The sequence below is a fragment of the Petromyzon marinus genome, chromosome 25, assembly GCF_048934315.1.
Source record: "Petromyzon marinus isolate PM22_M1 ecotype Great Lakes invasive population chromosome 25, UKy_Petmar_22M1.pri1.0, whole genome shotgun sequence".
NCBI classification, from domain to species: domain Eukaryota; kingdom Metazoa; phylum Chordata; class Hyperoartia; order Petromyzontiformes; family Petromyzontidae; genus Petromyzon; species Petromyzon marinus.
In genome coordinates, this window is record NC_133691.1 from 15,700,082 (window position 1) to 15,713,966 (window position 13,885).

Here is a 13,885-nt window from a genome sequence, read left to right on the forward strand (position 1 = left end):
AGTGCAGCGCCACATTAAATACGCACTACAATGACGATAGTTTAAAGCGATGTGAAACATGTATTTTTGGGGAGGGGCGGGGCACAGCTTTGTGACGTCATATTTGAGGGGGGGGGTCTGACTTTTTGTGACGCCGTGTGACGATGGAGGGGGGGTCAAAAATCGTCCAAAATCGCGTGACGTCATTTATGGACGCCTCCACAGCGAGAAATAGCGCAACAAACCGAACCCACGTACAGCGAGGGTAGCCCTGCCTGGTTTATCATTAATTAATCTCCAGTTAAGTCACAAACGACTCTCTTAGAGCCGAAGGCGCGATCCAGTATCACGTTGGCATGCCGTGTCAACCCGTACGGGGTTACCCCGTATTCGTGTACAGGGAGATTGAGTTTTCAGGTTCATACGGCTTACTACAGCCCTTTCAAAACGGGCAAACCAATGTTTTGTTTGATGGGACTTTGTAGGATGAACGTTGAGATTTGTAAGGGGCACGGGGTGACCAATAAGGTCTGAATTGGTCTGTAATAAGAGAGGCAATGGTTAGGGGTTGACAGGTGTGCGTTGGCACTGCGTGCCACGTCGCGTTGTCATACAGCTGACACTCCGATGAGCAATGATGCGGCGACGCACGGTGCCAATGGGGCCGTCCATAAATGACGTCACGAGATTTCTGACGATTTTTCACCCCCCCCCCCCCCCCCATCGTCACGCGGCGTCACAAAAAGTCAGACCCCCCATCAAATGTGACGTCACAAAGTTTTGCCCACCCCCTAAAAAAAATAAAACATGTTTCAAATCGCTATAAACTATTGTCATTGTAGTGCGTATTTAACGTGGCGCTGCACTCTGATGTTGTAGGAGAAAACATTTATTAAAAAGTCTATTTAATTAAGTAGAACGTGTTGTCTATATTCATTTAAAATTGCGCATTATGATGTGACGTCACATTTCTCAAACCCCCCCCCCTCGTCACACATCGTCACAAATGTCTGAACTCTCCCCCCCCAGGTGCGTGACGTCATTTATGAACGGCCCCAAAAAGTTCAACATTCGTGCGTATCCGCCGTGATGTGGGGCGAAGTTTAATTCTAATCTTATTATCCGCGATGCCTGCAGGATTAGCTTTTTCATTCTTCGTCTGCCAAAGCAGATGATTAATGAGAATATTGATGAGATTTCCCCCAGCGCATGTTGGCTGTGGAAGGGCTGTTTAAGACCCGCGGTGAACCCGCTCATCTCCACGTATCGGCATGAAATGAAAAATCGCGGATTTTAGGAAGCGCGTTCGTTTCAAGTGGATGCTTGTTGTCAACACCGCCACATTGACAGCACTCGCAACCATCCCATACTCAATTGAAAACTATTCTTAAGTAATTGCTTATTGTGTTTAGTTTCTTGTCCTTACCTCATACCTCCGATTAGCACGGTGGGCTACGTACGGTGCGAAAGAAGTTCAAGATACAAATATACGATGTGTTAACACTGGAACACGAGGGTGTGCTATGGGGTTGCCACCTTTTCGATTGTAGACCAATCCTGGGCAATGTCTCAGTGCTTGGTCTATTATCATAATTATACAGTAAATGACAATACAATAATTATATCAAAAAGACTTACTTGAAACTGCGCCAAAATAAATCAAAACGAACAAAAGTAGATCGGAATTCAATGTTAAATGCTTGACATTTAATCTGCCGCATAGGCGATTCATGGTCAAGATGTTGTGTATGTTTGCATGGGCATGGCTAGAGTTGCCACCCATCCGGGAATTAGCATCTGTGTTCAGGTGGTATTGATCTGTACCCTCGATATTGCACTCGTATTGAGAAATCTGTCCAGGATTGGTCTGCAGTCAGTAGAATAATTTTTCAAACGCAGCGTATGTTTGCATGGTGAACTTCTTTCGCACCGTACGCAGCCAACCATGCTTTAATTGGAGGTGCGGGGGAATGACAAACTGAACGCAAAAAGAACAGGGACACAGCCTTGAAAACACAGAAGTGCATTGACACGTAGGGCGGTTGTTGAATGGGAAGAGGAATTAAAATGATTAAGAGAGGCGTATCAGGGCAGAGCAAAGTGCTTATTGTTATCTTAACTTAATAATGAAACATATCTGAGCCATATGCCTTAAGCAGAACGTTTTTTTTTTCAAACAGATGCATCACAAACGGAAAATAGAACCAATGTTTAGAAATGCAGAAGGAAGCGTAGAGATGATGCACATCCAAAGAATTACACTGATACTGGAAGACGGACACGTCAATTGGACATCATATGCAAATTAAGGACGTAATTTTAGTTTACAAAGGTGGGGTGAGGCAGGACACACAACTTGAAGTGATGACGGCCGGTGGTCGAGACTAACGTGGGAATGGGAGCTAAGGAGGGAACACAACCGGCAGTGTCAAGTGCGGAGACGGAGGGAATAAATCAACGTTATATGAATTTTGATTTGTGAGAATTTTATTGTGTTATATCTTTGTTATTTTATTGTTTCCCTTCTACGTGATTTTACCGAAAGAACCAAGTATATAGTATATGAATTAGATCATTTATTTTGCTAACTTTACAATTAATCGTACATTTTAATTGTACCAGTTTAATGTCAATCTTTTACAGCGATACACTTAATCCAAAGAAGTTGAATGTGAACGCTGAAACACGTAAATATTACTGAACATAGTGTGGATAGAAGAAACTGCTCTTTGGTTTTTTCGGTAAAGTCACGTAGAAATAAGAAATAATAAAATAAAATTTCAGAATAGCATACGACGTTTCGATTGCAACGCAAGCAATCATCATCAGGTATAGAATAGCTAAATTTAAGAGAGAGGAAACACAGAGAGATGGAGAAGCACGTCAAATTGAACAAGATTTAGTAAAGTTTGGAAACAATAATATGCAGCACAGAGGGTCGGTCAAATTAAATATCCATACAATTGAAACATCAATAAAGCAGGTTGCTGCTCCAGGCGCCACTCTACGCGTGAGTGGTGCCAGTGGACTGAGAGGCCGTGCCAGGAGTCGCTGTCGCTGGCTGCTCAATGACCACCACCCTCTCGGCCGCTGCAGGGAGGGTGCGGCGTTGAGCCTTGAACTTCAGATTCCCGTCTTCAGTCAAGCAGCAGCTCACGCTCTGCGGGTCCACGTCCCTGGGCAGCTGCGTCTCCCTGTGGAACTCCTGGCAGCTGTGACTGTAGCTGCCGCTGCTGACTTCTCCGCTCTTCACCTCGCGCCGTCCGGCCACCACCAGCTTGTCTCCAGACACCTTCACGGCCAGGTCCTGTGGGGAGAAGTCCTGCACGTCCAGGGACGCGACAAACCCGCCTCCCTGCTCCTGTGGATTTTCAATCTGGAACCCACTGCTCACGGCCGGCTGCTGCAACAGTGCGTCTCCGAGGCTACCCGGAGCCCGCGTGTGGCTGCTGAGCTGATCGACTCCACGGAAGATTCTCTCCATCCTCTCGATCTCGCTCCTCTTGCCTCGCTGCAGCTGCTGGAAGAGACTTTCACCGCGGGGGTTCCAGACTGGCCAGCCTGGCCAGACGCTCCTCTCCATGACGTGCATCGCAGGGAAGTAAACACTGAGGGCCATGCTTGTTGATGTGCTTCACAGTGAGGCTCGCTTCAGCTGTGAGCGCTGCTCCTTCCTCTGCCGATGTTCTGCCAGTGCAGCTACAGGAGCTGCTTTTATAGCCCTGGCAGTAGCTACGAGCAGATTCCAGGGGAGCCAGAAGCGTCCAGAATGACGCAGCTGCTCCCAGGGCTTCCCTCATCCACAGCAAATAGCAGTGACTCAAACCTGGGGTTCAGCTGTGTGACGCCTTCTCTAAACTAGCACATCAACAAGCATGGCCCTGAGTGTTTACTTCCCTGCGATGCACGTGAAGGAGAGGAACGTCTGGCCAGGCTGGCCGGTCTGGAACCCCCGCGGTGAAAGTCTCTTCCAGCAGCTGCAGCGAGACATGAGGAGCGAGATTGAGAGGATGGAGAGAATCTTCCGTGGAGTCGATCAGCTCAGCAGCCACACGCGGGCTCCGGGCAGCCTCGGAGACGCACTGCTGCAGCAGCCGGCCGTGAGCAGTGGGTTCCAGATTGAAGATCCACAGGAGCAGGGAGGCGGGTTTGTCGCGTCCCTGGACGTGCAGGACTTCTCCCCACAGGACCTGGCCGTGAAGGTGTCTGGAGACAAGCTGGTGGTGGCCGGACGGCGCGAGGTGAAGAGCGGAGAAGTCAGCAGCGGCAGCTACAGCCACAGCTGCCAGGAGTTCCACAGGGAGACGCAGCTGCCCAGGGACGTGGACCCGCAGAGCGTGAGCTGCTGCTTGACTGAAGACGGGAAGCTGAAGTTCAAGGCTCAGCGCCGCGCCCTCCCTGCAGCGGCCGAGAGGGTGGTGGTCATTGAGCAGCCAACAACAACGACTCCTGGCACGGCCTCTCAGTCCACTGGCACCACTCACGCGTAGAGTGGCGCCTGGAGCATCCATTCCAGCAGCCTACTTTATTGATGTTTTAATTGCGTGGATATTTTGTTAAATCAGTTTCTTCTATTCACGATATGTTTAGTAATATTTACGTGTTTCAGCGTTCACATTCACCTTCATTGGATTAAGTGTATCGCTGTAAAGGATTGTCAAATCGTATCGCTTCGTTTACTTTGCCATTACACGTTCATATATTGCAATAAGATAATGATAAATGTTATCTTCAATTATTTTTCATCATTACAAATGACTATTTTGCACAGTCTAATTTTCGAACTACTATAATACTATACTATTTGTGTGAATGGTAAATGATGTTTGTTTTTTGTAATAAAATGCCTTTCAATTTCCTGCAACAGTTGCAACTGTTCTTTTTTCTACATTGTGTTTGTTTCATCGTTACTGTGGATCAGAGTTCTGGACACAGAATTCCCCAAAACTAAGACAACCGTTAACGCGGCCTCATTGCTCCCTGTCCGTGACAACTCCCAAGGTACCAGGCTCACGCCGTCGGCCCTGCCGAGTCGCTCCGCACTCAGAATTTGGGATTGGCTTGCTACTGTCTATGATCAATCTTACCACTTCACATTTCACTTGTATTATCCTTCAATTAGTAGTTAATCCTTCGCTAAGGAATTTGTCCTCAAATCGTGGGGACAAGCCTACCACGGAAAAATTAGTTGCCGTTTAATGTTTGCGACACAGAGAATGCAAATAGTTACATGACAACATCGCTGCTGTAGCAGTGTAAGTCACGCTGCTATTAAAATATTCTATGTCTCGAGTTTCCTGGCTGGCTGCTGGCTGTGCTTCTCTCCACCCCAACAATAACTCCGTTGTTAGTGGGTGCAGGAGACAATAGGGACACCAACAACGTGGGAATTACCAGAACAGTATTTGAAGACTGACACGGTTAATTTAAAAATGCACTTTCAATGTATGCGCCAATTAACGTCATTCTTTTTGAAAAAATAACTTGTTTTAACCTAGAGATTTAGAAACTAAACCTTAGGACATTAAACTAGTACAATTAAAATGTACGATTAATTGTAAAGTTAGCAAAATAAATAAATGATCTAAATCATATACTATATTCTTGGTTCTTTCGGTAAAGTCACGTAGAAGGGAAACAATAAAATAATAAAGATATAAAACAATAAAATTCTCACATGTCAAAATTCATATACTGTTGATTTATTCTCTCCATCTCTGCAGTTGACACTGCCGGTTGTGTTCCCTCCTTAGCTCCCATTCCCACGTTAGTCTCGACCACCGGCCTTCATCACTTCAAGTTGTGTGTCCTGCCTCACCCCACCTTTCTAAACTAAAATTACGTCCTTAATTTGCATATGATGTCCAATTGACGTGTCCGTCTTCCAGTATCAGTGTAATTCTTAGGATGTGCATCATCTCTACGCTTCCTTGTGCATTTCTAAACATTGATTCTATTTTCCGTTTGTGATGCATCTGTTTGAAAAAAAAAAGTTCTGCCTAAGGCATATGGCTCAGTTACGTTTCATTTCGATTTAAAGCTTTCGTGACTGCAAGGATTAATATTCTTTGGTTCTTTCGGTAAAGTCACGTAGAATGAGAATAAAATAATAAATTGATAAAATAAAATAACACAATAAAATTCTCACGACGTTTCGGCCACAACACAAGCGGCCTTCATCAGGTGACGGGACGAGACTGTCTGGAGGACAGCGCTGGAGCGAAAAAGCCACGCTCATATCGCGACCTTTAAGCTGTGTGAGAAGAAACAGAGCGCCTTGACAAAGGAATTAGCATATAATTTAGCATTGAAACAGCTGAGTGATTAGCGTTTCATTATTAACGTTTCATTATTAAGTCAAGATAACAATAAGCACTTTGCTCTGCCCTGATATGTCTCGTTAATCATTTTCATCCCTCTTCCCCTTCAACAACTGCCCTACGTGTAGATACACTTCTGTGTTTTCAAGGCTGTGTCCCTGTTCTTTTTGCGTTCAGTTTGTTATTCCCCCGCACCTCCATTAAAGCATGGTTGGCTGCGTACGGTGCGAAAGAAGTTCACCCTGCAAACATACACTGCGTTGAAAAATGATTCTACTGACTGCAGACCAATCCTGGACAGATTTCTCAATAGGAGTGCAATATCGAGGGTACAGATCAATACCACCTGAACACAGATGCTAATTCCCGGACGGGTGGCAACTCTAGCCATGCCCATGAAAACATACAAAACATCTTGACCATGAATCGCCTATGCGGCAGATTAAATGTCAAGCATTTAACATTGAATTCCGATCTACTTTTGTTCGTTTTGATTTATTTTGGCGCAGTTTCAAGTAAGTATTTTTGATATAATTATTGTATTGTCATTTTCTGTATAATTATGATAATAGACCAAGCACTGAGACATTGCCCAGGGTTGGTCTACAATCGAAAAGGTGGCAACCCCATAGCACACCCTAACGTGTTCCAGTGTTAACACATCGTATGTTTGTATCTTGAACTTCTTTCGCACCGTACGTAGCCCACCGTGCTAATCGGAGGTATGAGGTGAGCGGGAATCGAACTCGTGTAGTCGGGGTTCGTAGCGCAGTGCGCTAACCGCTGCGCCACCGCTCCCCCCACCACACACGCGCACAGCAGCTCCAGAGAGCAACTTTTGGGTCAGAGGTAGCCACATTGCACTGGGGCCGTCCATAAATGACGTCACGCACCTAGGGGGGGGGGAGGTCAGACATTTGTGACGATGTGTGACGAGGGGGGGGGTTTGAGAAATGTGACGTCCCTCAAAATGCGCAACTTTAATTAAATATAGACAACACGTTCTACATAATTAAATAGGCTTTTTAACAAATCTTTTCTCCTACAACATCAGAGTGCAGCGCCACATTAAATACGCACTACAATGACGATAGTTTAAAGCGATATGAAACATGTTTTATATTTTTGGGGAGGGGCGGGGCACAGCTTTGTGACGTCATATTTGAGGGGGGGGGTCTGACTTTTTGTGACGCCGTGTGACGATGGAGGGGGGGTCAAAAATCGTCCAAAATCGCGTGACGTCATTTATGGACGCCTCCACAGCGTGAAATAGCGCAACAAACCGAACCCGCGTACAGCGAGGGAAGCCCTGGCTGGTTTATCATTCATTAATCTCCAGTTCAGTCACAAACGAATCTCTTAGAGCCGAAGGCGCGATCCAGTATCACGTTGGCATGCCGTGTCAACCCGTACCGGGTTACCCCGTATTCGTGTACAGGGAGATTGAGTTTTCAGGTCCATACGGCTTACTACAGCCGTTTCAAAACGGGCAAATCAATGTTTTGTTTGATGGGACTTTGTAGGATGAACGTTGAGATTTGTAAAGGGCACGGGGTGACCAATAAGGTCTGAATTGGTCTGTAATAAGAGAGGCAATGGTTAGGGGGTGACAGGTGTGCGTTGGCACTGCGTGCCACGTCGCGTTGTCATACAGCTGACACTCCGATGAGCAATGATTCGGCGACGCACGGTGCCAATGGGGCCGTCCATAAATGACGTCACGCGATTTCTGACTATTTTTGACCCCCCCCCCCATCGTCACGCGGCGTCACAAAAAGTCAGACCCCCCATCAAATGTGACGTCACAAAGTTCTGCCCACCCCCTAAAAAAATAAAACATCCTTCAAATCGCTTTAAACTATTGTCATTGTAGTGCGTATTTAACGTGGCGCTGCACTCTAATGTTGTAGGAGAAAACATTTATTAAAAAGTCTATTTAATTAAGTAGAACGTGTTGTTTATATTCATTTAAAATTGCGCATTATGATGTGACGTCACATTTCTCAACCCCCCCCCCCCCTCGTCACACATCGTCACAAATGTCTGAACCCTCCCCCCCCAGGTGCGTGACGTCATTTATGAACGGCCCCAAAAAGTTCAACATTCGTGCGTATCCGCCGTGATGTGGGGCGAAGTTTAAATCTAATCTTATTATCCGCGATGCCTGCAGGATTAGCTTTTTTTATTCTTCGTCTTCCAAAGCAGATAATTAATGAGAATATTGATGGAATTTCCCCCAGTGCATGTTGGCTGGGGAAGGGCTGTTTAAGACCCGCGGTGAACCCGCTCATCTCCACGTATCGGCATGAAATGAAAAATCGCGGATTTTAGGAAGCGCGTTCGTTTCAAGTGGATGCTTGTTGTCAACACCGCCACATTGACAGCACTCGCAACCATCCCATACTCAATTGAAAACTATTCTTAAGTAATTGCTTATTGTGTTTAGTTTCTTGTCCTTACCTCATACCTCCGATTAGCACGGTGGGCTACGTACGGTGCGAAAGAAGTTCAAGATACAAATATACGATGTGTTAACACTGGAACACGTTAGGGTGTGCTATGGGGTTGCCACCTTTTCGATTGTAGACCATTCCTGGGCAATGTCTCAGTGCGTGGTCTATTATCATAATTATACAGTAAATGACAATACAATAATTTTATCAAACATACTTACTTGAAACTGCGCCAAAATAAATCAAAACGAACAAAAGTAGATCGGAATTCAATGTTAAATGCTTGACATTTAATCTGCCGCATAGGCGATTCGTTCTCAAGATGTTGTGTATGTTTGCATGGGCATGGCTAGAGTTGCCACCCGTCCGGGAATTAGCATCTGTGTTCAGGTGGCATTGATCTGTACCCTCGATATTGCACTCGTATTGAGAAATCTGTCCAGGATTGGTCTGCAGTCAGTAGAATAATTTTTCAACGCAGCGTATGTTTGCATGGTGAACTTCTTTCGCACCGTACGCAGCCAACCATGCTTTAATTGGAGGTGCGGGGGAATGACAAACTGAACGCAAAAAGAACAGGGACACAGCCTTGAAAACACAGAAGTGCATTGACACGTAGGGCGGTTGTTGAATGGGAAGAGGAATGAAAATGATTTAGAGAGGCGTATCAGGGCAGAGCAAAGTGCTTATAATGTTAATGCTCACCCCGAGCCCTCAATACTCTGATAGTGCGCTGTTTTTGAGTTGTACGCCTTTTGGCGTCTTCTGGTCCAACACCAATGGAGACTAAGCTCTAAAAAAAGCTGTTTCGGGTGTGGACCAATCAAATTCAAGGACAGTACATATTATTATCAGAGTTGTCTTTTTTGTTTGCATTTTGACTGCTTGTGTTGTGGTCATTGCAAACATGATGCCTTGAATAAAGGTGCCAGTTTTTGTGCCAGTTAAAAAGGGTAAAACCTATTCCTATATCTTGTTTCTGGCAAAGGAGGTCTCATAATGTTAATGCTCACCCCGAGCCCTCAATACTCTGATAGTGCGCTGTTTTTGAGTTGTACGCCTTTTGGCGTCTTCTGGTCCAACACCAATGGAGACTAGGATCTAAGAAAAGCTGTTTCGGGTGTGGACCAATCAAATTCAAGGACAGTGCATATTATTATCAGAGTTGTCTTTTTTGTTTGCATTTTGACTGCTTGTGTTGTGGTCATTGCAAACATGATGCCTTGAATAAAGGTGTCAGTTTTTGTGCCAGTTAAAAGGGTAAAACCTATTCCTATATCTTGTTTCTGGCAAAGGAGGTCTCATAATGTTAATACTCACCCCGAGCCCTCAATACTCTGATCGTGCGCTGTTTTTGAGTTGTACGCAGTGGTTCTTAACCTGGGTTCGATCGAACCCCAGGGGTTCGGTGAGTCGATCTCAGGGGTTCGGCAGAGCCCCCGCCACGGAGGTCCGGACACACTTGAATTATTGTGTAAATTTGTGATGACACACACGGCCCGCTTGGCCATCACTGGCTGCAGATGATCATGCTACACTGCTTGGCCAATCAGCGCTGCAGGGAATTTAGTGCATACTCAGTACTCAACGTGTGACTGTTGTTGTCGTACGTCGTGTGATTTCTTTAATATTTTATCTATACTAACTATGTCGGGCAAAAGAAGAAAGTGGTCGGACGAATATGTACAACATGGATTCTCATGTATCACGGAACGTGATGGGAGTGAGCGTCCTATCTGCATGATTTGCAACGCCAAGTTGAGCAACTCTAGTCTTGCACCGGCAAAACTAAAGGAACACTTCTTGAAGCTGCATGGAGACGGGGAATACAAGAACACAACACTTGCTGAATTCAGGGTGAAGAGAGCCAGATTCGATGAAAGGGCCACTCTGCCTGCTCTTGGATTTGTACCTGTTAACAAACCGATCCTGACAGCATCGTACGAAGTTGCTTACCTGATCGCAAAGCAGGGCAAGCCACACACCATTGGTGAAACACTTGTGAAACCAGCTGCATTAAAGATGGCGAATCTGATACTCGGAACAGCGGCCGAAGGTAAATTATCCCAAATTCCCCTTTCAAATGACACCGTCAGTGACAGAATAGAAGAGATGAGTAAAGACATCTTGGCTCAAGTAGTCGCGGATCTGATTTCAAGCCCGGCAAAATTCAACCTTCAACTCGACGAAACCACAGACGTTTCTGATCTAAGCCAGCTTGCTGTTTTTGTACGCTATGTGAAAGACGACATGATAAAAGAAGAGTTTTTATTTTGTAAGCCTCTTACAACAACAACGAAGGCAGCCGATGTGAAGAAGCTTGTGGATGACTTCTTCAGAGACAACAATCTTTCATGGGATATGGTTTCTGCAGTTTCTACGGACGGAGCTCCAGTCATGCTGGGAAGAAAGTCTGGTTTTGGTGCGCTAGTAAAGGCCGATGCACCACACATCATTGTGACGCATTGTATTCTGCACAGGCATGCGTTGGCAACAAAAACCTTACCTCCAAAAATGGCAGAAGTATTAAAAACTGTGGTGGAATGTGTGAACTATGTGCGAAAAAGTGCTCTGAGGCACCGCATCTTCAGTGAGCTGTGTAAAGAAATGGGCTCTGAATTTGAGGTACTTCTGCTCCATTCTAATATTCGGTGGTTATCCCGGGGACAGGTGCTGAATCGTGTTTTTGCCATGCGTGTGGAATTAGCCCTGTTTTTGCAAGAGCACCAACACTGCCATGCAGATTGCTTCAAAAATCCTGAGTTCATTCTCATTTTAGCGTACATGGCTGATATATTCGCAGCTCTCAATCATCTCAATCAGCAGATACAGGGTGGTGGAGTCAATATCATGGAAGCGGAAGAACACCTGAAGGCTTTTCAAAAAAAGCTACCGTTATGGAAACGACGAACAGAGAACAATAACTTCGCAAACTTCCCGCTTCTGGACGACTGTGCAAGTAAGATCGAAGATGTGTCTGGAATCGGAGATATTTCTGTATCCACGGAACTGAAGCAAACAATTGCCACGCACTTAGATGAGCTTGCAAAGTCTCTCGACGGATATTTCCCTACAAGAGAGTCATATCCAGCATGGGTGAGACAGCCGTTCACGTTTGCTGTTGAAACAGCAGATGTCAATGATGAATTCCTCGACGAAATAATTGAAATTCAGCAGAGCCAGGTTCAACAGCAACTCTTCAGAACAACAACGCTCTCAACGTTTTGGTGTCGACAAATGAACAAGTATCCAGTTATTGCTAAGAAAGCCCTGGATTTTTTATACCATTTGTTACAATATATCTTTGTGAGCAATCCTTTTCGAGGATGCTGGACATAAAAACGAAGAAAAGGAACAGACTTTGCTGTGAAAATGACATGAGAGTGGCACTTGCCAAGGTGAAGCCACGCATATCTGAACTGATCTCTCAAAGGCAACAGCAGAAGTCACATTGATTTCCAGGTATGTAATTTGTTGTGAGTTTATGCATTGTGTTGGTTTTATTCTTTGAACAAGGTAATGTTCATGCACGGCTCATTTTGTGTACAAGTAAAAAACATATCTATGTCTTGAATTTGAAAAAAATCACATTTTATTTTTCACTAAAGAGGGGTTCGGTGAATGCGCATATGAAACTGGTGGGGTTCGGTACCTCCAACAAGGTTAAGAACCACTGCACTAGAGTGAGAAAACGAATCTCTTGCGACGTCTGCAGGAAAACATTCCAACTGGCATGGTGCCTAGAGTCCCACATGAGAATGCACAAGACCGGTGGTCAAAGCTGCAACATCTGCGATAAAAGCTTTGATCGGCCCTACAAACTCAGAAGGCATATGGAGTAACCCACCGAAAGAACTCAAGGGGCGCACGTGGCATGGTGAATGACGGCAATTTTGCCAATGCGGTGTTGAAGGTGTGTCAGACATACTCGGCCGCGAGTCATGGTGCTGGAAGAATTGCCTTTGCCATGGATGGCACCAGCAGCTCCAGCAGCAGCTTGTCGAGTCCTGGTGGTGAGGAGGCAGAGTTGCAGACAATGCCACCTTCTGCAAAGGGCGCACCTGCGTGCAACGAAGTTATTGCTATCACAGCGACCGCGCATGGAACGAAGGCGCCTGCTGGGAAACGCCACGCCTGACCAGCGCCCGTCTCGACTCCACCTCACTCCCATAGTCACTAGAGTGAGAAAACAAATGTCTTGCCAAGTCTGTGGGAAAGCATTCCAACTGCCATCATGCCTAGAGTCCCACATGAGAACGGACAAAGAGACCCCTGACCAATGGCATCTGCGGTCGAAACTTTGATCAGCCAGGCAAATTCAGAAGGCATATGGAAACCTACGAAAAGGACTATTGGATATTTCTTTGCTGTTCTATTACTGAAGTTATCAACAGAAGGTGTGTACCAGATTAATTGCACTTGTGGCAAATGCTATGTTGGGCAAACAGGATGAATGATCAGCACGAGACTAAAAGAACACCACAGAAATATGAAATGCTCACAAATACAACTGTCAGCAGTAGCAGAACACGCGTGCCCACAAGGACACTCAATTGATTTTGATAATGTTGAAGTTCTGTGCAAAACTTGTTACTACTAGCCAAGACTAATTACATAATCTATCGAAATTTAAATAAATAAAAATAATTGTAATCGTTTGGATAGCTACCGACTTAGTGCTGCATGGAAGAGAATAATCAAATTACCGTTTGTACGGCTATTTTAGTACACACAATGGACACTAAGTACAAGATCAATGGGCTAGCATAATGTGCATGTATAATGTACGTTGATTCATTAATCCCCCCCCCCCACTTTGCGCTCAAAGAGCGCACAAGTGTTGTCATCACATCTACGCCTCTATACAAGGAATTAAACAGGTGGACTTCTCCCAAATCTTGCTGTTGCCTGATGAAGCTAGTTGTAATTACTGAAACGTCGTACTCCGATGGTAAATGTTGTGGCTTGGCTCTCCAACACACCACACACCGGTGTGCTGTACTAGTGATGAATTGGCATGTTCTGTTTACGTGACAACCCTTACTAGTTGGCTGTCGGGTGGTGGCGGGTTTAACGGCACATTTATATAGTAATAGGTTTTTACCCTTTTATCTGGCACCAAAACTGACACCT